This window comes from Panthera tigris, chromosome B2 (assembly GCF_018350195.1).
Source record: "Panthera tigris isolate Pti1 chromosome B2, P.tigris_Pti1_mat1.1, whole genome shotgun sequence".
Taxonomy (NCBI): domain Eukaryota; kingdom Metazoa; phylum Chordata; class Mammalia; order Carnivora; family Felidae; genus Panthera; species Panthera tigris.
In genome coordinates this window covers 102808163-102835610 of record NC_056664.1, presented here as the reverse complement: position 1 = coordinate 102835610, position 27448 = coordinate 102808163, and the positions used below count along the sequence as shown (strand labels likewise).

The following is a 27448-nucleotide window of genomic DNA, read 5'->3' as shown; positions in this document are numbered from 1 at the left end:
CTTTGTCCTGTCTACAAAGAGGGTCTAGATGCAGACCCATCCCACTAATAAGGAACACTTGCTCGGATAGTGGTTTCTAATACAATTATCCAATAAAAGGAAGCTTTGGAGAAATAACTGATTATAGGACTGGAGTAGAAAACACACAAGGTTAGCCTACAGAACCTCAGATAACGAGAAAGTAAGAAAGAGCTAAAAAAAAAAAAACCAAATTTTATTTTTCGTAGGAGGTATGTTACTATGGCACAAGAGTTGACTAAAAGAGTTCTCAAAGGTCAAAGCTGGAACAATTCGAGCAAAAAAAAATTAAATAGTATTAAATTATAATCAAAATTTTAAAATAAATATCTATGAGTCTATACAGGTATAAATAAATGAATCCTGTGCACAAGCATTCCAACTGATTTATGCATTCACTTCGCTCCCAAGGAAGTGGAGCATAACTCTGCATCCTTTAAATGTAGACTGACATAGAGTGACTTTTTTCAAAAGGCCTTAGCATGGGGCTGTGAGGAATAAATTTACAGTGAAGAAGCATGACAAACCCTACCTCTGCCAAGTGATCAAGGTTAATATCAACAGTGATGGTCACGTTTGATGGTGTGCACCCCTGTTGTGATGTGATGGCAGTGGAAATATACATCTGTGGTTTCCCTCCAAAAAACCTCAAATTCTTATCAAATCATAAGAAAACCATCAGACCAGTTCAAATAGATGGATATCCTATGATGCAACAGACCAGTATTCCTCAAAACTGTTAAGGTTGAGTAAAGTTAAGTCAACAGTCAACAGGCACCTAAAGAGGAATGACCACTAAATGCATTGTGTTATCCTGATTGGGATCTGGGAACAACAACAACAAAAAAAGACAATGGAGAAAAACGAGAAGAATTTGAAATTAGGGAAATTAGGGACTTTAGTTACTAACAGTATATCAATGTTGGTTCATTAATCTCGAAAATCGTACCATACTACTATAAGACGTTGCAGAAGAAAAAGATTGTGAGATATATGGAAATTCTATGTACTATCTTCACAATTTTTCATTGAATTTAAAACTATTTTAAAATAATGTAGTTAATCATATTTATGTTCATAATACTATATGCTTTATATATTTAAAAGCATATATTTTTATACACACATATATTTTTGTTTACATCAATTTCAGTGTTCTACATTATATACTATTCTGAATATTTATTTATCATTTAATAATTCTCAGAAATAAGTTTATACTGATACATATAGAGCTACTTCATGTTCCAACAGCTTCTGGCATGGCATTGAGTCAATGTATCTGAAGAGAGTTAATGAATCTCTTAATGGGAAAGTATGTTGTTTTGCACATTTTTGTGTGATTATATTGATGTTACAATTAGAATTGCTGTATCAAAATTATGTGCACATGAATTGTTGACAGATGATACCAAACTGCTGTCCAATAAGGTTTCACAATTTACCCCCCATCAGCTATGTATGAAAGTCCCTATTGTCCCTCACAATCAGCATTATTATCCATTAGTAAATTTTTCTATGAAAATATATTGTTTTTGTTTTAACATATTTCTAAATGTATAATCAAGGCTATGCATCAATTTATATTTAAAAACCCTTTGTACCACAAGTCAGCAGTGGTAATTATGAACTTATTACTCAATTGTGTTACACAAAAGAGTAGCCACTTAGAAGTGGATTAAAATTGGATTAATATTTCATACCCAACCACAGGTCTAAACCACAAAATTGCCAATAACTTAAATGTTTACAAAAATGAATCCTTCAAGTAATTGAAGAGAACAGGTTGGAATTGTATTATGGTTTTGGAGTTGGAAGGCCTTTTCTATCTATGCCTCTGGAACTACTAAAACATTTCCCAGGAGCCACAGAAGAAAAGTTTAATCATTCAACTGTATAGAAATTGAATTTATTTGCAAGTTCAAGAAAAAACAAAAGCAAAACAAACAAAACAAATAGCATAATGTATTCATACACACACAAACAAGAAAAATAATGGTGAAACACAGGAAAAGATATTTTTATTCATATTAAAAGTTACACTAACACGTATATATATATATATATATATATATATATATATGTCCATATACATATATATGTATACATCTATGTAATATCCACATAGTTAACAAGTTAAAAATTTGACAACTCTATTTGCAGAGCTTTGAGAAAAGAGGAACACTCACACACTGTTGGCAGGAAGGTGAAATAGTTCAACCTCTAATAAAGGGAAACTTGACAGTATCTTGCAATTACATTTACTCTTTGACTCAGGAATTCCACTTTGGGAAATATATCTTACAGATATACCGATAAACGTAGAAAATGACCTATGTACGCCACTCTTCATAGCATTCCTGTTCATAATAGCAAAATACTGAAAACAAGCCAAAGGCCCATCTTTATGGGAGCTGTTAAGTAAACTATAGCATATCCACAGTGAAATATGTAGAGACCCGTGAACAATGAGAATGAATTCTATGTGGAAAAAAAGGTAAACCTCCACATTAGTGTGTACATCCCCCTCCCCCCCAAAAAAGGTGTGGTACAGAAGAATGGATATTATATGGTATGTTTTGTGTAAAACGAGGGGAAATAAACCTGCAGATTTCCATTTCTTATGTCTGCGTGAATGAACACTGCACAGATACATTTTAAAGACTACTAAAACTTGTTTTGTCCAGAAGGTGGAGGTATGGTGTGGACATGGGCACAAGGAGAGGAATGAATTTTCAATGTTCATCAGTGTATATCATTTGGATTTTGGTTACTCTGAATATATTACTTATTGAAAAAAAATAGGCAAATAATAAATTAAAAGGTGTAAACTGCTTCTGTATGCTCTTATCGATTTTTATTTTGAGCTATAGATTCCCTTCTTAGTGAATGTAAGAATTCTTTATAGAATAAAGACATTGAGCCTTTGTAATATATTTTGTAAATATATTTTTTTTCATGTTTGATATTTGTCTTTGGGCTTGTTTACTAATTCTTCACCTTGGAAAAATGCTTAGTTAGACATCAAATTTAAGGGCCCTTGGGTGGCTCAGTCAGTTAAGCATCTGACTTCAGCTCAGGTCATGATCTCCAGGTTTATGAGTTCGGGCCCCATGTTGGGCTCTGTACTGACAGCTCAGAGTCCGGACCTTGCTTCAGAATCTGTGACTCCCTCTCTCTGTGCCCCTCCCCCACTCACCTTCTGTCTCTCTCTCAAAAAACAAATAAATGTTAAAAATTTTTTTTAAAAAACAGAAATCAAATTTAACAATCTTTACCTTATGGCTTTTTTTAGCCCACTTTTTTTTTTTTTTTTTTTTTTAGATAGAGAGACAGAGTTCAAGTGGAAGACAGCACAGAGGGAGAGAGAGAGTCTGAAGTAGGCTCCACACGCAGCATGGAGCCTGATCCCATCTCACAGCCCTGGGATCATAACCTGAGCTGAAATCAAGAGTCAGAATCACTCAGGTGCCCCCTTTGTAGCCTACTTAAAATGATCTTTACTGTCTCACCATTATTAAAACAAAATTTACCTTTTATTTTCATCTAGTTGTATGGCTTCTTTATATTTAAAATTAGCCTTTGATCTATCTGTCAATGTATTTTGTTGTTTAAAACAAATATGGACTGATATTTGCCCCGCCTTTAAATGTTCTAGCCAGTAACTGTAAGATTTATTGAGTGATGCACCTTTCTTCCCTGATTAAATAATGTTAGCAGCGCACACTCAATTCTTTTTATAAACTACACTCGTATATTTCTTTATAAATTTATTTCTGATCACTGAACTGTGTCCTGCTGTATAAATAGAACATTTTTCTCATTATATTTTCCCTAAGATTATCGTTTTCAGAAAATCTATCAATTTTTGTTTGATAATCATTTAATGAGTCATTTACTGAATACTTTTATATTCCTCATAGGTTTATAGTTAATTTCTTGGGTTGTACAAATATAAAATCATATCAGTCAAAAAATAAGTTAATTCACTGTATAAACGGAGTCATAATGTGTGCTTTAATTAGCGTGAACCTGTCTAAATGAAATCACTCCTTGGTAATCTGAACACCATAGAGACATATTAAAGTTGCCTGTATTGTCTCTGGATGCTTTGTTGTAATAATTTGTTTTATTCCCCAGCAACAAATACTGGAGAAAATGGATAAGAAACAAGAGCGTAAAAACCGCAGACTATTTTTTTCTGGTTCTTCGAAGCCTATTTCATATAAAGGGGATTTGGAATTATTTTTCACAATCAGCCACAAAGATAATATCCAACTTTATAGTGAAGGAGTCTCAAGGTTCAGAAGAGAATGCATTGCTTCTAGAAGAAGAATATAAATAATGATGGAGGTCATTAAATCAGCAATATAAACAGATTGCTTAGTAATGTATAGCCTTATTTTCATCTCAGAATATTACATCCATATTTCTTAGCTAGTATTTTTTTTCTCTAGCATAATCAATATTCAATACAATGTAATAATGTTAGCTAATGCTGCAGAAGGTTTTCACAAATGTTCTGCAAAAGTCTATAGGACAAATTATCCCCTTTGCCACATTAGTTGGCTGCAATTTAATTTATTTTCTTCAGTTGTTCCTGTTCTTAGTTAAATTAATAGTTGTTGGAGTTCAGTTGCTTTATAATTTGGGTAATTATTACTGTGTTCTGTTTTAATGTTTCTGTTTAGAATATGTTAAAATCTTTTTAGCACCTTTACAATTTCCTAAAGCTGAAAAATGGTATCATATACCACGTTCAATTCTTTATATATCAATACTTATAAATACACGCCCCACATTTTAAAGATTATGTGATATCATGACAAATCCATTACAACAAAAACTATTTCATTATGATATTTCTAATACCAGTCTTAGGACTGCTTTTTTATCTCTTTATTTTTTTAAGTTTCTTTTTTTTTATGTTTTATTTTATACATGAGAGAGAGAGAGAGAGAGAGGGCATGAGCAGCGGAGGAGAAGAGAGATGGAGACAGAATCTGAAGCAGGCTACAGGCCCCAAGCTGTCAGCACAGAGCCTGATGCAGGGCTCAAACTCACGAGCAGTGAGATCATGACCTGAGCTGAAGTTGGACACTTAACCAACTGAGCCACCGGCACCCAGGGAATCCTTTACTTCAGAGGAAATGTACAACCTGTGTCTTGGGCATGTCCATGTGTTGGCCTATTTTTTGTATGGACCTCTTCTAACCTTAGGAGTTGAAAGTATATTTTCATGTGTCCAAATAGTTGGGAACTTTCTGTCAGTCCCTTCCTTTGTTTGTGGGTAAATTTACTTCAAAGGGCAATGCGTTACCATAAATGTAAGTGAAGTGATTTGTGGAAATTTTAAAAGTAACTCAGAAATAAGTAAATTCCATTGTTAATAAAGAATTCGTTCTTGGGACACCTGGATGGCTCCGTCCGTTGAGCGTCTGACTCTCGGTATCAGCTGAGCTCACGATCTTACAGTTGGTGGGATTGAGCCCTGTGTCAGGCTCTACACTGACAGTGTGGAGCCTGCTTTGGATTCTCTCCTTCCCTCCCTCTCTGCCCCTCCCTGGCTCGTGCGCTCTCTCTCTCTCTCTCTCTCTCATGATAAATAAATGAACGATCAAAAAAGAAGAATTAATTCTTTTCAGTGGTATGTCTCCAAAGCTGATTTATAATTACAGAAGTACGTGTTTCAATATATAAGTGTTAGTGGTGCTCATGATGTAGAACACAGGTATTTAGAGACTGTTGCCCAACAATTGTCAGCAACTCACGGTCCTGAGGATTTTTACGTTTAAGAAACTTAAATTCATGCTTTTTAAGTTTGAATGACAAAGTTCTTCAGTTATTCCAAGAGGATAAATTCAATTCAATTGAAGAGGATAAAATTTGAATAAGAACTTTCTATAATAAAAATTTGCAAGGATGCTGGTAGATTATGCAACTTCCTGTAGTAATTAGAACACCTGAAGCCGGAGTATTCTAATTCCATTAATAGTGAAACATTGCTAGCTCCGAGCCTTCATCTGGGGGGGATCGATTTTGTATTTTGACATTTTTAAAGAGCAATGAAGTTCCTTTCAAAAAAAAAAAAGGCTTCTATTTATAATTTATTCTTTTATCCGTTATAATTTCGTTGAAAGGTTTTTGAAGCTCTATCTTTTGAAACACACTAAAGATATTATTTCGTGTGTCTGGTAGGTTTTTTTTCCTCTCTTAATATTTTAGACATATTTCCTCACACTAAATTCTGAAGATTTAGTATGTTTTTTATGTAACATATTTCTTCTGTAGAAGAGTGTGTAACATATGTGTAGTATTTATGTAGTTTCCATGTAAAAATCATGGAGAGATGTCTATACCAGAATGTAGTCACTTAGATCGAGCTAGTGGCTGCAAGGAAGAGAATTTCTTACAGTCTTTGTAAAGTCTCTTTTTAGTTAGATCAAGTCATAGTTCCTTGTGATTTTTACCCATTGCTTTAGGTTGTAACTTCTGGGAAAGTAAACACGTTCTCCCTTTACTCTGTACCATTCTTTAAATGATTAGAAAACTATTCTGTTTTTGGTACCCCCAATAGCTAACTTCCATCCTCTTTATGTGCTTTCATCTGAAATGCACATTCTTACTACTTTAATCTTAGAATTTTTAAAGTACTTGACATTAAATACGTAACAGTTTTGAGGAATTATGAAGGGTTAGGGCTTGGGCCAGGCAATTTTTAGATTACCTTATTTAATAACTGTTAGAACTGTGTACCAAAATAAGTAACTCCCAAATGTCAGTGACTTGACACGCTAAAAGTGCTGTCTCCTCATAGCACAATTCATTGTCATCAGCAAAGGTAGAAGGGAGCAAATCACATGTGAGAGATTTCTGTAGGTAAGGCCTAAAAATAATGCAGTCATTCCATTCAGGTTCTAATGGCCTGAATGTGAGCTCAGACACATGGTCAGAATCTATCTACAAAAGAGCTGGAAATGTAGTTTGGCTGTGTACCAGGAAGAAAATGAAATCGGTTCGTTGAACACAAAGTTTCTCATTAACAAATATCTGCCCACAGTGGGTCAAAGGTTGGTTAATACTTCCAACTCTAAGTCAGGCATCTCTGGCTATCTGGTCTGGCATCTTTATCATAGGGAAAAGGATTTTGATGTGCAATCTCCAAATCCTTCCTCACTTCAACAGCCTGGCTTGCAAGACTGTTTACTGTTGTGTAATCCTATTTTGAATGCCAAAAGCTGAAAATTATCTTGGTCTTTCCCTTTGTATTCTTGTTACAACTTTCTAGATCAATATCTCAAAACAGACATTGTCTTTGGTAGATTAGGTTGAAGGTCTTATATTAAGACAGGCGAATTCTTGGCATATCCTTCCTATTTCAAGTATTTCCCAACAGATGATGAGAATAATTTTCAGAAAGAATACTTCCATTTTGGATAAGAGACATCTTGCCTCTTCCTTCTCAAAATGTATTTTATGTAGAAGTCTGCACTATTTTCTAATTTCTCCCCTAAGTTTTCTTAAAAAGTCTAAGCTATTACATCATATTTTCATCACACAAAAGTTCACTGAAAATAAATGTTAATCAATGGTTAACAACAAATTTAATTTTAACAACTTAAAATAGGTTAATGTTATAAAAATGAGTCATATTGATGTGTACTTAGAGCAAATGAAATTTCTATTAAAAATATTTATCATTTAAATTACAATTAGCAAATCATCTAAGTATGGGTATAATCTTAACATCAGTAATATTTCTGTGATCAGTTCCAGCCGTAACAGCAATTAACCAGTTTTTAGAGGTTATAAAAGCAGAGACCGGTATTTAAAAAGTAGATTCCATTATATAATGGCAAAACAAATATTTATAAATATTGGTGGATTAATACATCAAGAGTAGGGTGATTAACGCTGGCTAAAAACGGAAGATACTTTAATTCACCAGGTATACCTTATAGTTAACATGTATAATGGGATTTATATAAGAGAAAAGGCAAATGCTATGCATAGCTTTCAGCTTAGTAGGGGTTTTTTTTATAAAAATGTTAAAGCCATTTTAAAAGTGAAATTATGAAAAAATATCACCTTTAAATTTGTTTTCCAGATTATGTGATAGAAAAAAAAAGATTTCATTCCAGTAAGAAGAATCAAGAGTGGCAACAATTGATTTCCTTCCTGATTCAGTATATCAGGCATCTTTCAAAAGGAACACACACACACACACACACCCTTCACAAAAGGAAGAAGTTAAATGCTGTGATTTCAATCCCTTTACTCTGACATATAAAATAATGTAATACTTGTATAAAGTTGCATTTTTATCACATAATATATGCCAAATCCTGTGGCATGTAATTTATACATAGTATGTCACTTAATTATAATAATTCCATATAGGATAAATTTTCAAAAAGGGGACACTGGGACTTAAGGAGGTTAAAGAATGTTCTTAGCCACAAAGCCAATAACTAAAGATCCAAGAATTAGGTCTGGCCAATTCTAAGCTCATACTCATTCTCTCTCTCTCTCTCTCTCTCTCTCTTTTAATGTTTATTTATTTACTTGGGGGGGGGTGGGAAAAGTGCCAGCAGAAGAGGGACAGAAAAAGAAGGAGACAGAAAATCCCAAGCAGTCTCTGTGCTGTCAGCACAGAGCCTGATGTGACCACAAACCATGAGATCATGACCTAAGCCAAAATCAAGAGTTGGATGCTTGACTGACTGAGCTCATATTCTTAATAACTATACTAACGCTCTCTAAAACTAATTAATAAAAAATCTTTAATATCTATAAACATTAGTCTCATAGCTAAAATTTCTTTAGATTTTTTTTAAAGAACTCTTTTAATTAATAAGTAGTTTATTCGTGCTTATCTATAAAAAGGATGTTTTTAGGCTTTCTTCACCTCCTTTAGTAGATTGCATGATAAATCTACTAAGGAATGATCTTCCTGAGACCATGATGATGTAAATCTAATATTCTCTAGTCTTTCCATAAAGATATTAATGAATACTTACATTAATAATAATATCATATATTTAAACAAATATTTTGCTTTTCAAAGTATCTACAAGGTATCTTCTTTTATTTTCTCTCAAGGTCTTTGAGAAAAGTAAGGCAAGTATGATTGTATCTTTTGATGGAGAATTAAGTACAGCATATATGAAAATCCATTTGTTAAAGATAACTTTGTTTTAAAAAGACAATTATGACCAAAACAGAGAGAGCAAGGATATGTGGAAAGAGTGAAGGCAGAGAGGTGAGGAAGAACTCATGGCAGAATTATGGGATGTTTCCTATAATACGGCACTTTCTCAATATCCTCCCATCTGGGAAAATTTCATTTTATGCATCCCAGGGACCTCCAATTCGAACCAAAGTCGGAACTTCCATTTGCATGCAGGGTGCTGGTGTGGGAAGGGGGATCTGCCAGTCAGACTCAGCTACGTGAGACTTTGATTCAGACATGGGCAATGTGAAGAAGCAGAACTGAGTCAAGTCAATTTGGGCGATGTGATGGGTGTAGAGGTATCCAGGTTTCAGGGCAGTGGGACGTCGATTCTGCCATCTAGGTCAGCAACAACGATGGCAATGGTGTCTGTAGCTACAGGGGCTAGTAGACCCAGCAAGTGTGGTGTGAGATTTATCTCTGGCTATGTGACCTTTAGGCCTGACATCTGGCTTTCCTAATTGATAAACTCTTTAATGTTCTTGAATATTTTTTTAAAACTACTTTAAGAAGTTTTCTACCATTTGTGGGGCACCCGGGTGGCTCAGTTGGTTGAGCGTCTGACTTAGGCTCAGGTCACAATCTCACTGTTCGTGAGTTTGAGCCCCGTGTGGAGCTCTGTGCTGACCGCTCAGAGCCGGGAACCTGCTTGGGATTCTGTGTCTCCCTCAATCTCTCTCTCTCTGCCCCTCCCCACTCGCATTCCGTCTCTCTCTCAAAAATAAATAAACATTAAAAAAATAATAATTTTTCTACCCTTTGTGTGTAGATCACTGACTGACAAAGGACAAGGCTATGGAACACTCCTAAGTCTTTAAGTGATAAACTCTATTTTGAGCATATCTTGAATAAACATCACAATAATAAATTCAGAAATTTAATTTTGTTAGGAAAAAGCAAACTTGCATATTTTAATTTTTTTTAATTTTTTTAACGTTTTTTATTTATTTTTGAGACAGGGAGCGACAGAGCATGAACAGGGGAGGGTCAGAGAGAGGGAGACACAGAATCTGAAACAGTATCCAGGCTCTGAGCTGTCAGCACAGAGCCCAACGCGGGGCTCGAACTCACAGACCGCGAGATCGTGACCTGAGCCGAAGTCGGCCACTTAACTGACTGAGCCACCCAGGCGCCCCTTAAATTATTAAATTTAGCACCTGAAAAAACCCTAGAATTACTCATAAGAGGACATCATTTCACATGGTGGTAATTACTTCAATAGGATAGTTAAATTTAACAAATTTTTTTAAGTTTACTTATTTATTATTTTTGAGAGAGAGAGAGAGACAGAAAGCAAGCAGGGGAAGGCAGAGAGAGAAGGAAAGAGAGAATCCCAAGCAGACCCCATGTTGTCAGTGCAGACCCCAATGCAGGGCTCGAACTCACACACTGTGAGACCATGATCTGAGCCGAAATCAAGAGTTGGACACTTAACTGACTGAGCCACATATAGGTGCCCTTAAATTTAAGAACTTTTAATCCACCACTATGTATACAAACAGGTTTTATGTTGGACATTTGAATTATACTGATAAATAAGAATACTCTCTTTCTCTAAAGAACCTGTAATCTAGGAAGACCATGTTTTTAATGCAATAGCTTTCCACTCTGTATCATCAATAGATGGCATTTTTTTCTAAATTAAGGAAATGTAACTTTCTGATAAATAGTAGACAGAAACTTTAAATATTTATTTATAGGAATATAAACTTGTTAATTACTGACCCCGCTTATGTATATTTAAAGGGAAAATCTTTTCCAAATGATAGTATCAGAACTGAGCGCTACCAGATTCTTTTTTTTTTTAATTTTTTTTAATGTTTATTTATTTTTGAGAGAGAGGGAGAGACAGAGCATAAGCAGGGGAGGGGCAGAGAGAGGGAGACACAGAATCCGAAGTAGGCTCCAGGCTCTTGAGCTGTCAGCACAGAGCCCGATGCGGGGCTCGAACTCACAAATCGCGAGATCATGACCTGAGCTGAAGTCGGATGCTCAGCCGACTGAGCCACCCAGGTGCCCCAACTACCAGATTCTTTAGAGGCTACTAAAGAAAAATTATCCGTGCTTTGTATTAACTTCGTGATTTCTATCTTCCAACATGTGTCTTAAGACTCATGGATTAAAAATAATGAAGGGTAAAACAAGATCAAGTGGAAAATAATAATATTAAAATAGACTAAGGTAAGTATACTTAGTCTAATGTAATAAATAATCAATTTTTGGCCAATATTATAGGTTCTATTTTTTCTGTGTAATTAATGTTTTTCTTTTTTTTATAATTTATCTTTTTTTGTTGTAATTTATGCTTTGTATCTAAGTTTTATTGTTCCTAAACTTTCTGGAAAAACTTCCACAGTAAAGTTGTGCTAATAAGTAAATTTGATGAAATATTTTCCTCTATGATTTAAACAATTATTTCTGGAGGGATGACTCATGGGCAAGCAGTTTTCCTAAGGCTTGATTTCTTACACTTTTTTCTTTGCAAAACTTTTTCTAATGTCATACTTCTAAATATTCATACTTATAATATTGATGGTCCCTCAAAAGTGTTCTGGAGGTTTGTTTTTGTTTTTTGTTTTCTGTTTTTTCTTTAATGTTTATTTATTTTTGAAGGAGAGAGAAACAGTGGGGGAGGGGCAGAGAGAGAGGGACACAATCTGAAGCAGGCCCCAGGCTCTGAGCCATCAGCACAGAGCCCGACGCGGGGCTCGAACCCAGGGACCGCGAGATCATGACCTGAGCCAAAGTCGGACACTCAACAGACTGAGCCACCCAGGCGCCTCCTGGAGGTTTTTAAATTAGCCCCAAGAAACTAAAGAACCATATGTAAATTAACATAAGAGTTTATATGAATAGCAATAAATTATTTTCATTTGCCTTAATTGATTTTGCCTTCACTAGAGATAAGATAAAGTAGGTATGGTTAACCTTGTTTATTTATCCTGAAATATGTTCTCTAAGGAGGCTGCAAACTTTATTCAATTAACTCAGCTTATAAAGTGCCTCCTGGACAGCATTTCAGAAATTCTAACTTCTGGAGCAAGTCTCTGCCCCTCAAATCAACCATGTAGTCATAAACAATATTGGTAACTTCTCACTTATTATATTCACATTTATACCATGTGCCGTAGGTATGTTGCTTCATGTAATGCACTAAAAAGCTTAACTTCATCGGGCAGATAAGAAAAGGAAAGCTTATAGAGAATTAAAAAACATAAACAGTACTCAATCTTTCTGGCCCCAGTTGTACCATAAATATGTTATCAGATACCAAGGTGTCCAGGAGGCTGGCTGAAAAGGGGAAGAGAGTTTCAGGCGTGGAGTTTCAGGTATTCTTCCGCGGGTTTTCCAACTCCACAATGGGGGGAAATTCTCTCAAATTTAAAGTCTGGGCCTTTTGTGGTGGTGGAGGAGGTTTGTTATTTATTTGTGTTTTCTTTTTGTTTGTTTTGTTTGAAACTCCAAATTTGAACAAAAAAGAAACACCCTGGGGCTTCTAGCTGAGTCAGTAGAGCATGCTACTCATGATCTTGGGGTTATGAGTTTGAGTCCCACATTGGGTGTACAGATTACTTTAAAAAAATAAATACATAAGGGCCTCAGTGGCTCAGTTGGTTAAGCGGCCAACTCTTGATTTCGGCTCATTTCATGATCTCGCTTCAGCTTCGTGAGATGGGGCCCGAGCTTCGTTGGGATTTTCTCCCTCTCTCTCTGCCCCTCCTCCACTCACACTCTCTCTCTCTTACTCTCAAAATAAATAAATAAACAAGAAAATAAATAATTTAAATAAAGAAATATTTTTTGAATTTAATTTAAAAATAAATAAATACCCAGTGGCTGGTTGTAAGATCGGCGTAAAGTTTGTGACATTTTGAAATCTATAAAGACCCACCCAACATGAGAAACACAGTAATTGATATTTTATACACGTTTAGCCCTGTGATACCTCTGAAAAAATTCACTTTAGGAAATGAGATAAGCTACCGGAAGGTTGATGTTGAAAGCCAACTCCAGTTTCTGATAAAGATTAAATGAATGTGCTTCTCTGGCAACCAGGACCAAAGAAAAAAAAAGAGATTTATAAAGTGTTAAGTCATTGTGCTATATCAATTACAGTTCATGTTTCTCATTCCAAAATACAAAATTATTATCTAGCCAGAATGCTTCTTGATAGACTCTACAAATGTGAATTTATAGATTGGATGATTTTGGAATAGCTTCTAAATAGCTTTTTTTAAGCAAAAATATATATATATACCATACTAAATTTTAATTAATTCATTCACTTAAAGTATCATTAAGACTCTTCCTTCGGAAATAGATTTATATAAACACAATATTGAATATGAAAGAATATGCAGGAGATGGGTAAAAATATTCTTTACACTTTCAAAAGGTATTTTGGCACATATCCCTGTGCCAAAGAGGGTTAAAGCAGACTTGTTTCACTGTTTCTTACACACAGTGACACTTGTGACCATGTAATGAAATACTGGATGGCTGGGATTCCAGCTCTTGAACTCCATTTTGCCCCAAAAGCACAGTGCCACAAGTCATTTTATCTCACTGTCATTAGGTACATCTTACCTTTCTAGTCCATGTACTAGGAATAAAATCAGACAACTCTGGCGTTCCAAGGACAAAAACATGTTCATCCTATTAAGCCCAGGCAGTTGGTTTTGGTCTTGTTATTCAGATGTAAGTGAATATTAACACTTAAGAAATTGTAGGGAGCTTAAACCAGAGATCTGGAGTTATAAGATGAAGATTTAAGGCTCTGTTCCATTGTTTATATTCTATTGGACACCGAAAATATTGGTAAGATTTCCTACTTCTTCATCTACTAAATGGGATTAATAATAATAAAATAAATTTAAAAAATTTTTGGTAATGTTTATTTATTTTTGAGAGAGACAGAATGCGAGCAGGGGAGGGGCAGTGAAAGAGGGAGACACAAAATCCCAAGGAGGCTCCAGGTTCTGAGATGTCAGCACAGAGCACAATCGTGAGATCATGGCCTGAGCCGAAGTCCGACTCTTAACTGAGCCACCCAGGTGCCTCTATAATAAACATTTCTTAAAGAAGACCCCTAAATAGTGATGCAACTGGATAAAGAAACAGCCCAATCTGCTATGCTGTTGAAAGAACTTCTTAAAAACAAAAGAGAAAGAGAAGAAGAAGAGAAACGGCTGGGCACTCTACACTTTTTCAGAATAAATCCTATATTCTCTGAAACTACAACCAAATTTCCTAATCGAGTACAATATGGTTCTAGCTAAACTTCTGTTGTTGTCAAGTTGAATATTGTAAATCCAACAAGAGAAGAAAGAATATTGACTAACTAGTTCACTGGCCATTTCATCCATCTGCATTTGTTTTCAACCTGCAAACTGAGGAGTTTGAAACCAAATTATCTCTAAGTTCATGTCCAGTTATAACTTTGGTAATTTCGAAGATATTTAACACATTACCTCCCCCTTTTGTACTTGTGTCTTTTGACTAATCGATACCAACAAAATGTACAAATTCCCCTTACCCAGAAAGTTCAACACTTTCAGCACTTCATTCACATTTTGTAAATACCCACTGACAAAAATTTTGGCACCAAATTCTAAAAGATTTCAGCACCTCATTTCTATTTTGTAAATATCTGTTGGTCAGAGTTGTGTGATATTCCCTGAGCCAGACCATCTTTGAATTAATCATAAAGATGAAGTGGGAAACAACTGAAGGATGAGGGCTTTGAGAATTAATATGTTGCATTTCTGGTTTAATTGTCAGGGTCTGAATAACACATAAGAAAATGTTGTCGGTGTGATGTAGTTGTCCAGGTAATTGCAGCATTTTGGACGTGGAAACCAATTGATTTTCAATTAACAAATGGTAGGAGCACTATTACAGTAGTGACTGTTAGATTATTGCTCAGATGAAATGTTGGTCTCTACACATTCCATACACACTTATCTTTAATATATCATTTGCAAAGCAGATAGATCGCTAATTCTAATCTACTGAAAATTGTGTAATATTTCCTCTCCCATAGGAGAAAAGAATGATGGGAGGAAAATAAAATGAGCTCTATGTAAAAAATATAGCTCAGTGACAGCCATCCCTGGCATGGTAGGCGGCGAGTGTCTTGAATGACCAGAATCAGTAATCACATTGAAGACTGCATCAGATATTGCCAAGAATAGATTTGCCTTGAACATTAGGTCAGTACTCAGGTCTGAGCACAGGTGCCAGTAAACGACGCCACTCAGAGGACAAGGGAGGTCATGGAGGAACCTGCCTGTATAATCTTCACTAGAAAGCAGCTCTCCTCAAATGATGTGGGAATAAATAAAAACAATGAAACCTAATTCTTGCTCTAAAGATGTCAGAAGTTCATCTCCACTGAGGAGCGCCTGGGTGGCTCAATTGGCTAAGCATCAGACTTCAGCTCAGGTTGTGATCTCGTGGTTAGTGGGTTCGAGCCCCGTATCGGGCTCTGTGCTGACAGCTCAGGGCCTAGAGCTTGCTTTGGATTCTGTGTCTCCCTCTCTCTCTGTTCCTCTCCTGCTCATTCTCTCTATCTCTCTCTCTCTCTCAAAAATAAACTTTAAAAATAACATTAAAAAAAAAGAAATAAGGATTAAATATGGGATGTGTTAACTTTTGGACTTTATTTATTTATTTTGCTGAAAGCATACATATTGACTCAAATAACTCCTTTCCCAAATTGTATATTATCTCCCAAAATGTCCTTTGTTACATATCTCCCCACTCTAGGGAGTTCTTTGATAATGATATCATTGTAAAGCTCAAGATAAGATTTTTTTCCTTTGAGTAATAAATTATAGTGTTTATCCTATTAATGAACCATCCTCACTTTCAACCACTCTCTCTCCATCCCCACTTTCCCCAAAATCAGCAGTTTTATTTCTGCCTAGCAAGTCCCTTACAATCAATTTTATTACAGTGACAATAACAGAAATGAGCTTAGAGGGTAGAGTGAAAGCATTGTTGTAATAGCATCAATAGCATGTAATAGCAGAAAGTCTTCTGACTTTCTAGAAATAATACAGCATACGTGTTTTCTCTGGATTTCCCTCTTCTTTGGAAAGATCAGATTGAGGTATTGAGAAGGCAAAAGTTTTAGGCTTTCATTCTACACAGAACTTGGATTCAAATGTGGGATCCATACTTTATAGCTGTGTGACCTCAGGCAGTTGTTTAACTTAAACTTTAGCCTATTTATCTACAAAAGGGCATATGAACTGGACAAACTCTCAGAGAATCATGAGGGTCTCATGATATACTATGTGAAACTATAGAGCACAATGAATTCCTGGCACATAGAAACACTCTATAAATGGTATTATGTTTAATATGGTTATGTTATGCATTATGTCATGCTATTCATTATATTCATTATTTTTTTATTTTTTTTATTTTTTTAACGTTTTTTTTTAAATTTATTTTTGAGACAGAGAGAGACAGAGCATGAGCAGGGGAGGGGCAGAGAGAGAGGGAGACACAGAATCAGAAGCAGGCTCCGGGCTCCGAGCCATCAGCCCAGAGCCCGACGCGGGGCTCGAACTCACGGACCGCGAGATCGTGACCTGAGCTGAAGTCAGCCGCTTAACCGACTGAGCCACCCAGGCGCCCCTATATTCATTATTTTTAAATTTTTCTTGTATATTTCCCTTTCATATTCACTCATACATATGTACAAAGAAAAGATTGCAAAATTAACTGTAGAGCACATACACATGAAAAACTTGGCATCTAAAAATATTATTTTCATTGTTTTGTAATTTAACTTTTCTAGAAATTTATTGTTTGGTCTTTTGCCAACATATCAGTCCACAATGGATGGGGCAGTGTGGCTTGGGGGAGACACACTGGCCTGTCACCACAAATAGCCACAGAGTCTCTGCCTAGAACAGGGCATCTTTTACTTTAATGTCAATGCAAATATCTGGGCTGCAGTGAGGCTGAGGGCCTACATTTTCTTTTTTATTTAAAAAAATTTTTTAATGTTTATTTATTTTTGAGAGAGAGACAGAGTGCGAGTGGGGGAGGGGCAGAGAGCAAGGAAGAGAATCCAAAGCAGGCTTCAGGTTCTGAGCTGTCAGCACAGAGCCTGACGCGGGGCTTGTACTGGAATGCAAGATCATGACCTGAGCTGAAGTCTGATGCTTAACCAACTGAGCCACCCAGGAGCTTCCGAGGACCTGCATTTCTAACAAACTCCAGGTGAAGCTGATGCTGCTCAGAGGACACCCTCCTGGTAAATGGTAAAATATGAGAGGACTCAGACCAACCTGCAGAATTTCTGACCCATTTATAGTTAATAGACAACTGTTGTGGTCACCATAAATAAACTCTATTGGTCACCTTATATCAACTGAGTGTACCAATGGAGTATATATAAAACTCAGTTAGGATAAGTGAAAATGTTTGAGTTATTGAAATTGTATTATTATATATCAGTATTTGGGGGGAATACTCACAGCGTAAATATGCCGGAATGCCTTTACTTCTGGTATAGACAGGATCTTGACTCCCTGTCAAACATAAAAGTATCCTTCAAGAGGCAAGGAAAAGGGGTTTTGGAATTCTAATCTCTCCTGGGACAGAGGCCCATTATTGTGTCACAGTGAAGTTTCTCTGATGTACCTAGAGCACTTGTTAAGCCTCCTTGTGAATAAGAGAGATTGAGAGTTTCTTGGATGTTTGCCTCCTATATGTTGTGGGGAGAATGGGAGGAGAAATTTCACTAAACTCTTAGAATTGGCTTTAAAAAAGTGTCTGTGGTAAATTAAATTCCATGCACAAAGGAATTGGTGAGGGAGTTGAACACTGGAAGAAATTCCTGGCTAACAGTACAATGAGCAGAAAACCACCGTTACCTAATTACTGGATAGAAACGTACCTCTCATCAAATCACAACTCCTCACAGGATGCCTGGGTGGCTCAGTCTGTTGAGCGTCTAACTTCAGCTCAGGTCATGATCTCCTGGTTTGAGCCCCACATGTGGCTCACTCCTGTCAGCTCAGAGCCTGCTTGGGATCCTTGTCTCCCTCTCTTTGTTCCTCCCCCACTCGTGCTTTCTCTCTCTAAAATAAATAAACATTAAAAAAATGTTTTTAAATCACAACTCCTCAATAGTGAGACTATAAGGATTTTCACCTGGCTATTGTCAACCCAAACGCCCTTCCCCATCCATCCATTTCTGCCCACACCATCTAGCTAACAACGATTGCTTTTGAAATGACTAATTAATCCCTACTTAAAAACATTTATTTTAATTTCTCTTTGAGTCAGAAATTAATATGCCAATTCTCTTATCTAGAATACTGACCCTCTCCAAAGATGTTGTTCCTCTATCAAGTCTCTGCTGACAAATAAAACTATTACAGGAAGACCTTTGTCCAACCATCGGGGACTCTAATAAAGTCTATGAAATTTCTTTCTACTTTCTTGAATCCTCAAGATTTTGTGGATATGTCAGTAAAATTATGGCTTTCTATGTACTTGTCATGTGTTCCTATTTTTATTTCAGCAATTTGAGTGACAGGAAAATCAAAACACCTTCAGAGGCAGTCTATGATTTTTTGAAGTCTTAAACTCTCTCATAGTATTGAATTTGCCATCTATTAAATGAATGTTTTTGATTGTTTAATTTTATTTGTGCTTCCAGAACTAACAAGTATTTTCTAGAATTTTGTTTTGTTTTGTTTTTCTTTTGAGTCAACACACTAAAATAATAAAAATGACTGTTGGAAAATGAAAAAAAATAGAAAGCGTGTTGGGCTTCTCAGCTTTCTGTTATGATTGAATGTCAGAATTCAGGAAAACATATTTTATTTAAATATTTATAACATATCTACAATGTTTCTGCCTTCTATTAATTAATTATAGCACAGAATAATTAATCAATTACCCAAAAATTGTTACCTGTTGTCTATGATATGCTAGGCATTATGCCAAAATTGTACTAGGACGTGCCTTGTGAAGCCCAAAGTTTGCAGGGAAAGATGCGATTATAATTAATAATCTAATGTTAAGCACTAATAAAGGTACAATACCTTTCTGCAAATTAAAATATCTAGGAATGTTCCATAGAGGAAGAAATGTGAGTTTTGTAGCATTGGGTAAGAGTGTATTCTCTGGAGTCAAATAGACCTGCGTTGTGTTATTGACCAGCTGTGTAATCTTGAATACATTTAACCTCTCTAAGCTTCCATTTGCCCATCTGTAAAATAAGTGTTGTTATGCTAAAGTCTAGGCTGGAACACAGAGAATGAGAGGCAAGAAGGTGGGGGCCGCATCTCCCTCATTATCCTGGTCTTGCTGAGGAGCTGGATTTCATTCTCAGTGTAAAGGGAATACACTGGAAGGATATAAACCAGGAACCAACAAGATGTGGTTTGCTTTTCTAGATCACTCTGGTTGCAGTGTGGACAACATTAGCATAGAGGAAGGATGGGAATGTGGAGTGTTGAGGCATGAGGTCCAGGTGAGAAGAATAACACCAGCACATCTGGGGAAACTGAAGATGAAAAGGAGTCAGGGGTTACTGACATACTCTCGGGAAGCAGAGCATGACTAGGCCACAATCAAGTGGTACCGATAGAAAAAGACGGAGTTGAGAGATTCTCTTGAGATAGAAACATAAAAATAAAAATACATTTCTAGATTGAGAGGTACAGTGGGCGGCATTCACATGGCAAAGACCTTGAGTGTATACAAAAAAAAAAAAAATCATGATCTGATGTAAGAAGAATACATATAGGATATGAAGTCAAATATTTTTATGATGTTTTTCAGAGAGAAAAGAGCATTTTTTTAGGATTCAGTATACATTATTGGGCATATTTCCTCTCTCTAGATACTTGAAGACAGGAGTGATCATTTTAAGTTAATTGTGTATAGGAAACAACATATTGACTTAAACACAGATATTAATTGCTGTCCATACTTTGTATCATTCTGAAGTAAAATCTATACACTCTTGTCAATGATTTAAATAAAAAGTTTTCAGTATATCTCTCAGCATGAAGTTTTGTTAGCAAACAAACTATTAGGTGTCTGCTAGAAAAATTCTAATGAACAATTTTTCTTAAACAACCTATAACTTTTGGTGAAGTAGTGCTTGAGAATTGGCAAATAATATTTTATTTGATTCTTCAGGAAGTTTGAGTTTATTCTGGTCACAGTACCTTCCTTTATCCTTTAGATGTGTCATCACCTTGAAAAGAAAAATGTATTTTTCAAAAATATGAACTCTATAAAGTCTGGCAAAGTTTCTGAGAATTAACCAGGTGTGTCCCATCAACTGCCATTTGGAGATGTGTCCAGTCAACTGTCACGGTAATGTTCCCGAATGTATGCGTGGGCAGACTCCAAGGTGGTTGCCATTTATTGAGGAACTGCGAAGAGTTGAGGCCATGGTAATACCAGGTGTGTAGCAAGAAACAAACTTATGTATGAGATCATTCATTCATAAAATGGGTATTTATTGAGCACCTATTATATGTTAAGAACTGTTCTAGATACGTAGAGACAGCATTGAATACATCCGACAAAAACTCCTGCCTCCATGGAACTTACAATTAGTGAGGGAAAACTATTTACTAAAATTAAACAAAAGGGGCACCTGGATGACTAAGTTGATTAAGTGTCTGATTCTTGATGTCAGCTCAAGTCTCGATGTCAGGGTAGTGAGGCCGAGCCCCAAGTCAGGCTCTGCGCTGGCTTTAAAACTTGCTTAAGATTCTCTTTCTCTCTCTCTGCCCCTCCCCCACTCGTGCTCACACACGAACATGCACATGGGCTCTCTCTTTCTCTCAAAATAAATAAATAAATAAATAAATAAATATTTTAAAAAATAACAATATTCTTGCTTATACATTAGACACATGTGAATTATATGAATTGTTTGGATTTGAGTTTCTTTAATCTTCAATTAGTGTAGAGATTATTAACGTACTTTGAGCTATATGTCTGAGTTGATGATTTGAAGCACTTCTAGAATATCCTCCTGTATCTATTATCTTGCTCATTGTTACACATGAGGACTGAGAGTGCCAGTCAGACTTTTTAATTAAGTTTTCGAGTTCTTCACTCCGATGCAAGAATCACAAATATTAAGAGATACCTGTGGTTTGTTGCTTGGTTATTTTGCCATGCTTTGATTTTTATTCGTAGTCACATCAGGAAGCACTTCAAATGACCGTTAATGGCTTTTAAAGTTATGACTTAAGCGAGGCTCTGAAACAGAACTCCAATTTCAAACACCTATTTTGTATTCCTTCAGAAAGTTCTCTTGGAAGCTCACATATTTTCTGAGTAATTTGAAGAACAATCCCTCAAGTACTTATTCTGCTCCAAAGCAGTTAGGAGAATATGACCAAAGGAAACAAGACCCCTGGATAATAATGGACATTTCAGCAGCGATCCGTAGAGTGCTTTATAACAGTATCCTCTAGACGTGCATAAAGCGAACCTTGAACTGTGTAGCAATCAGCTAAAAGCCTGATTAAGCAAGTGATGTTTAAGCAAACATTTCAAACACTTGAGGTTGATTCCTGAAGTTTCTAAGCACTGAAATGGCCATATATGTACCACAAGTACTGTATGTCCAGTCTATGTGAAGGAGGGCTGTCCTGTGACAGTGAGGTGGGAATGGGTGCCCGGATCCACCAAGAAACTACAGCGTGCACTCTCCTTGTATTTGTTGTATCATTAGCTTTGACAAACAACATATCAACTATGTAAGTAGATACTTGGGGTTGGAGAAGAGATGTATTCTGAGAAAAAAAATAATAAAATAGACACCTCCTCACCTTAGTAACTGCCAAGATTAATATTTTTTCTTACTCCACTACAAACACTCAGAACCACACACACTCACACACACACATTGAGAGGAAGAGTCTGTGTCCCTTTTGTGTCTTTTTATTGTTGCCTTGCAGAGGTATAATTTGAATTGTTTTGGTACATTTCCTTAAACAGCTTAAATTACTTAAAATACTTGCTATTCAAATGTTGAATCAGGTGACAAAGTGATAGGATACCACCTCTCCAAATGTAGGACAGTAACCACTTCAAAGGCAATATGTTAAACAATGGTTTGGGAGCAACCTCATCAATTATCATTAGCATAAGCATCCCAGCTCCAGCAGTAATAGTTAATACTTTGTTTTCCACATGCTAAGATTGTACTAAAGGCTTTGAAGTCAAAGAACTCACTTAATTCTTATAAGAGCCCCTTTAGTCACCAGTGCTTAAAGATGTTAAGTTCATCGTCCAACATGACACGGCTAGTAAGGGGCAGTATCTGAATGCAGATTTAGGCAATGATTAGGGAACCTCTAATCAATTGGCCCAACACATGTGATTTTGATATTTTTAATCATATGATTAATACATAGCATCACTGTCTTCTTTTTTTTTTTTCTTTTTATAACTGTAACTTGGTTTTTGTAGCCAAGTTAGGGAAACCATTTACAATTTTTGTTGTTGCTGAGGGATTATTTTTCACATTCAAAATGAACTTTTCAGCTGTGACATCACAGGAATCTTTCAAAAACCAATCACCATTACTATCAGAAATGTAAAGCCACTGCCCCAAGAAGAAGGCTTTCGATGATGGAGCACATAGGGCTGTTTAAAAGATCCATTGTAACCCTCTCCTTGAAGGAGAATGTGTGATGAGGATATTTCCTTGATATCAGTGGTAGTTGAATAGTCTACATGGACAATTATTTTTAAATCTTAAGGATTGAAATTCTGTACCAGCTGAAGTTGCCAGATGGTGTATAAAACGAGAAGCCAAAGACAGGCTGGCTCCAGAACATATCCTTGAAGTAGCTGCATGAGAACAGAATTGGTTGAAAATGGTAGTGGCATCATTGGTGATAAACAAAATATGTCTGGACCCATGGGGCCAACAGCATAAATAGGAGAACTAAGAATAATAGGTTCAACCATCTGATGAGGATATGTCCAAAGCTCTTGACTCGATAATTTGAAAAGTTACAAAATTATATGTTAAGTTTGAAAAATCTAAATCCAAATAAATTAAACAAAATAAATCAGCAGTCATATTGATGTTTGACAGAAGGTTAAGACTGAAAGGATCATAGAGTTTACTCCACTCTCTCACGTTACAGATGAGCAAACTGATTGAAAGCATCACCTAAATTCAGCATTATCAATCCAATGGATTAATTACATTGCTGTGATTTTTGGATATATATATATATATATATATATATATATCCATATATATATACACACACACACACACGCACACACACACACACACACAAAAACATATATATGTATACATATATATATATATATATGTATATATATATATATAGTCTTTGTCCCCATTTCTGGCACAGATCCTAATACCATTGGAATTTCCTAAGTGAAGAAAGTGATGAAGGTACCGTTTGTTACGTCACTGAGGTGACTTTGGAAAATCAAGTCGTTAACTTAACGATGGGGGCTGGTTGCTAGAGGATCCAAAGATTTCATTAGAAGTTTGAACCTTTCAGTCCCATCCTCCCCATATACCTCCAGGGAGGAAAGAAGGTCTGGAGATAGAATCAATCACCAGTGATCAATGATTTAATCAATTGTGCTTATATAATGTAGCCTCCAGAAAAACCCAAAAGGATGGGTTTCAGTGAACATGTGGCGATTCAGGGAGAGTGGCATGCTAAGAGAGGGCATGAAAGTTCCATACCACTTCCCCATACATTATGCTATGCATTTTTTCCATATGGCTGTTCCTGAGTTATATCCTTTCATAATAAGCCAGTGCTCTAGCAAGTAAAATGTTTCTCTGAATTCTGTGAGCTGCTGTAGCAAATTAATCAAAACCAAGAAGGGGTGATGGGACCTTCAATCTAGAGACTGTTAGAAGCACAGCTCACAATCTGGATCAGAATGGTCTGTGAGACATGTGTGTGGAGGGCAGTTTTGTAGGACTGAGCCCTTAACCTGTGGGACCTGACACTATCTCCAGATGGATAGTGTCAGAATTGTAGGACACACAGCTGATGTGTGAGAATTGCTTGTTTGTATATGTATAGAGAAAACTCCCTCTCCAATCACACTGAAGTTGGGTATAGAACTTTTCACTGCAAATTAGGAAATGAGCAAATGAAGCCATCTATTTCCTCCTTTTTAGTATTCATGTAATGTTGGTTAGGAAAATGACTACCAACGTATCAAATGCCCTAGGATGCTAGTGTAACACTAAAAAAAGTAATAATAATACAAAATTTTAAAAAGTAAAATAAACATATGGTGAAATCAGTTTTTTTGACTCACCTCCAATGGAATTATAAAATTGATAAGAAATATATATATATAGATAGATATAGATATAGATATAGATGATATAGATATAGATATATGTATTAGAAAGGAAAGGAAAGGAAAGTACAGCCAACTCAGGAATAGCTTGCTCTTTTCATTTTTAAATAATTTGCAAAGACAGTGTAAAGAGTCCACAGATAGCCTTCACTTACCTTTCCCTAATGTTAACATTGGAATTCCTCCTTTTCTTATTTCTAATATTTATCTAACAGTATGATACTTGGCTTCTATTATCTACAAATATTTACTGATTTATTATACAAGTGAAGTAGTTTCAGAATTGTTAACACTGGGGTCCCTGAGTAGCTCAGTTGGTTAAGCATCTGACTTTGGCTCAGTTCATGATCTCACAGTTCATGGGTTTGAGCCCTGTGTCGTCCGGCTCTGTGCTGACAGCTTGGAGCCTGGAGTCTGCTTTGGATTCTGTGTCTCCTCTCTCTCTGCCCCTCCCCCCACCCTCTCTCTCTCTCTGTCTCTCAAAAATGAATAAATTAAGATATTTTTAATTTCAAAAAAAGAATTGTTAACACCTACCCCTGTGTGAAACAAGTTTTACCATCTAGAGCTCAGAATTCGTGAACTATTTTTTTTTTGTCATCACATAACTGGACAATATCCAGCAAAAATATAGTTTTCCAAATCTACTAGGTCTTCTCCTTTCTTCCCCACCCCCTTCTGTGTGTTAACATCATTTAACTGTCCATAATTGGAGCCATTGTCACAATGTACATACTATATGGGTTTTCCCAATATCCTCATTGATTTTTAAAAATTCACTATTTTTGGTGTAAACGTCTATGGGAATTGACAAATACATAGAGTTCTTTCTGTATTCACCACCACAAAATCACACAGAACCATTTTGTAACTAATTTTTGACATCCCTGAATTTCCTTTGGGCTATTCTTTCTAGAACATCCTTCAATCACCAACCACTGGCAACCAGTGTGATCTCCCACCCTTACAATTTTGCCTTTTCCAAAATACTATACAAGGGAATCATAAAATGCAGCCTCTGGGGTCTTTCACTTCATAAAATCTATTTAACGGGCATCTATGTTGTTGTGAATTGGTGGCACATTCCTTTTTATTGCTGAGGTATCCATTGTGTAGATGTTTCATAGTTCATCATCCATTCACCTAGAGAAGGATATCTTGGTTGTTTACAGTTTTTGGTGATTTTGCATAATGCAGCTATAAACTTCACATATAAATATTTTTGACAACATATGTGCTTATTTTATTTTCATCAATATCCAAGAGTTGGAGTACTGGGTTGTATGGTTAGTTCTGTTTAACTTTGTAATAAACTTCCCAAACTGTTTTCCAAAATAGCTATATCATTTTGCATTCCTATCACCAATGAATGAGAGTTCCAGAGTGGCATCTTGGCCAGCATTTGATAATGTCAGACTTATGTTTGGTTGTTTGTTTGTTTGTTTTGCCATTCTTGTAGATGTGCAGTGGGAGCTCGTTGTGGTTTTAATTTCTAGTTTCCTAAAGTCAGTTAATATTGAGAATATTTTCATATATTTATTGTCCATCTATATATCATTTTTAGTGAATTTTCTGTTCAAAATTTCTCCCTATTTATCTTAGTTAGGTGTTCTGTTTCTTTATTGTTGATTTTTAAGAGTTCTTCATATATTGGGTGCCTGGGAAGGTCAGTCAGTTAAGCCTCTGACGTCGGCTCAGTTCATGATCTCACAGTTCTTGAGTTCGAGCCCCGCATCAGGCTCTGTGCTGACAGGTAGGAGCCTGGAGCCTGCTTTGGATTCTGTGTCTCCCTCTCTCTCTGCTCCTGTCCCACTCGTGCTCTGTCTCTCTGTGTCTCTCAAAAACGAATAAACATTAAAAAAATTGTTTTAAATAAAAAAAGGAAATGCCCAGAAATATCTGAAAAGAGCATTTTATGACAATAGAGAAGACAACAAAACAACCCTGAGATGGACCATGTTTGGTAAGATACCAGAATAGCAGAGTCCGATGTAGCTGGGAGTTAGATGAGTGATGAATTTAGTGGAGATGATTGAAACACTGAAATGGGTCTTGTAAATCTTTGTAAGGGCTTTAAGTATTGCTCTGAATAAGATGGACCAATCTCACAGTTGAGTTTGTCTAGGGAAAAGGGTGGAAGCAGGGATGCAATTATTATTTACAATAATCCAGACAAGAGAAGGTCCTGACCACAGTATGATAGAAGTACAGGTTACGATGGATGTTTAAAATCTAGGAATATTTTGAAGGTAGAGTCATCAGCATTTACTTTCAGAAGGGACATATGGTAAGAGAAAAGACAAGAGTCAAAAATGACTTACGTTTTTGATCTAAGCAGCTGAAAGAATAGCTCGACTTTAACTCAGACTGAGAAAGTATGAGTGGAATACATTTTACAGGAAAGATTAAGAGCTCAGTTTGGGGCATGTTGACTTTGAGGTTATTGTCAGTTACACACCTAATAGGAAATGTTGAGTACCAATAAGTGAATAAATGAATAACACTCTTCTATGAGACAGGGCAAAGACAGTGTAAAGTTCTTGTGAAAAATAAACTATGTTTTGGTCAATTTCTTAGGGACATTGTTCACTTGATATGCCTGTTACATACTTTTAGGTTCTGGGACTCTATTAGTGAAGGAAAAAGACATATATCTTTGTTTTCATGAAGATCTCATTCTTGTGGAGACAGACAGAAATGTTAAGAAATAAATTGGCAAAATATATAAGTTAGAAGGTAATGTATACTTTGAGGAAAAAAAATTATGGAAGGTTAGGGAATATTGGAAGTGTCAGCAAGGTGCGGAGGGGTGCCGTC

At 36.0% G+C, this 27448-nt stretch overlaps 1 long non-coding RNA gene across 1 annotated transcript in view; it reads right to left on the bottom strand.

The window, feature by feature from the left end:
• The window catches only part of LOC122238428, a 36310-nt gene extending 18485 nt beyond the window's left edge, over positions 1-17825 (bottom strand). The window contains exon 1 of the long non-coding RNA XR_006217346.1: positions 17746-17825. This is a non-coding gene — a long non-coding RNA (uncharacterized LOC122238428). The remainder of the gene's footprint in view (positions 1-17745) is intronic.
• Positions 17826-27448: the final 9623 nt, after the last annotated feature.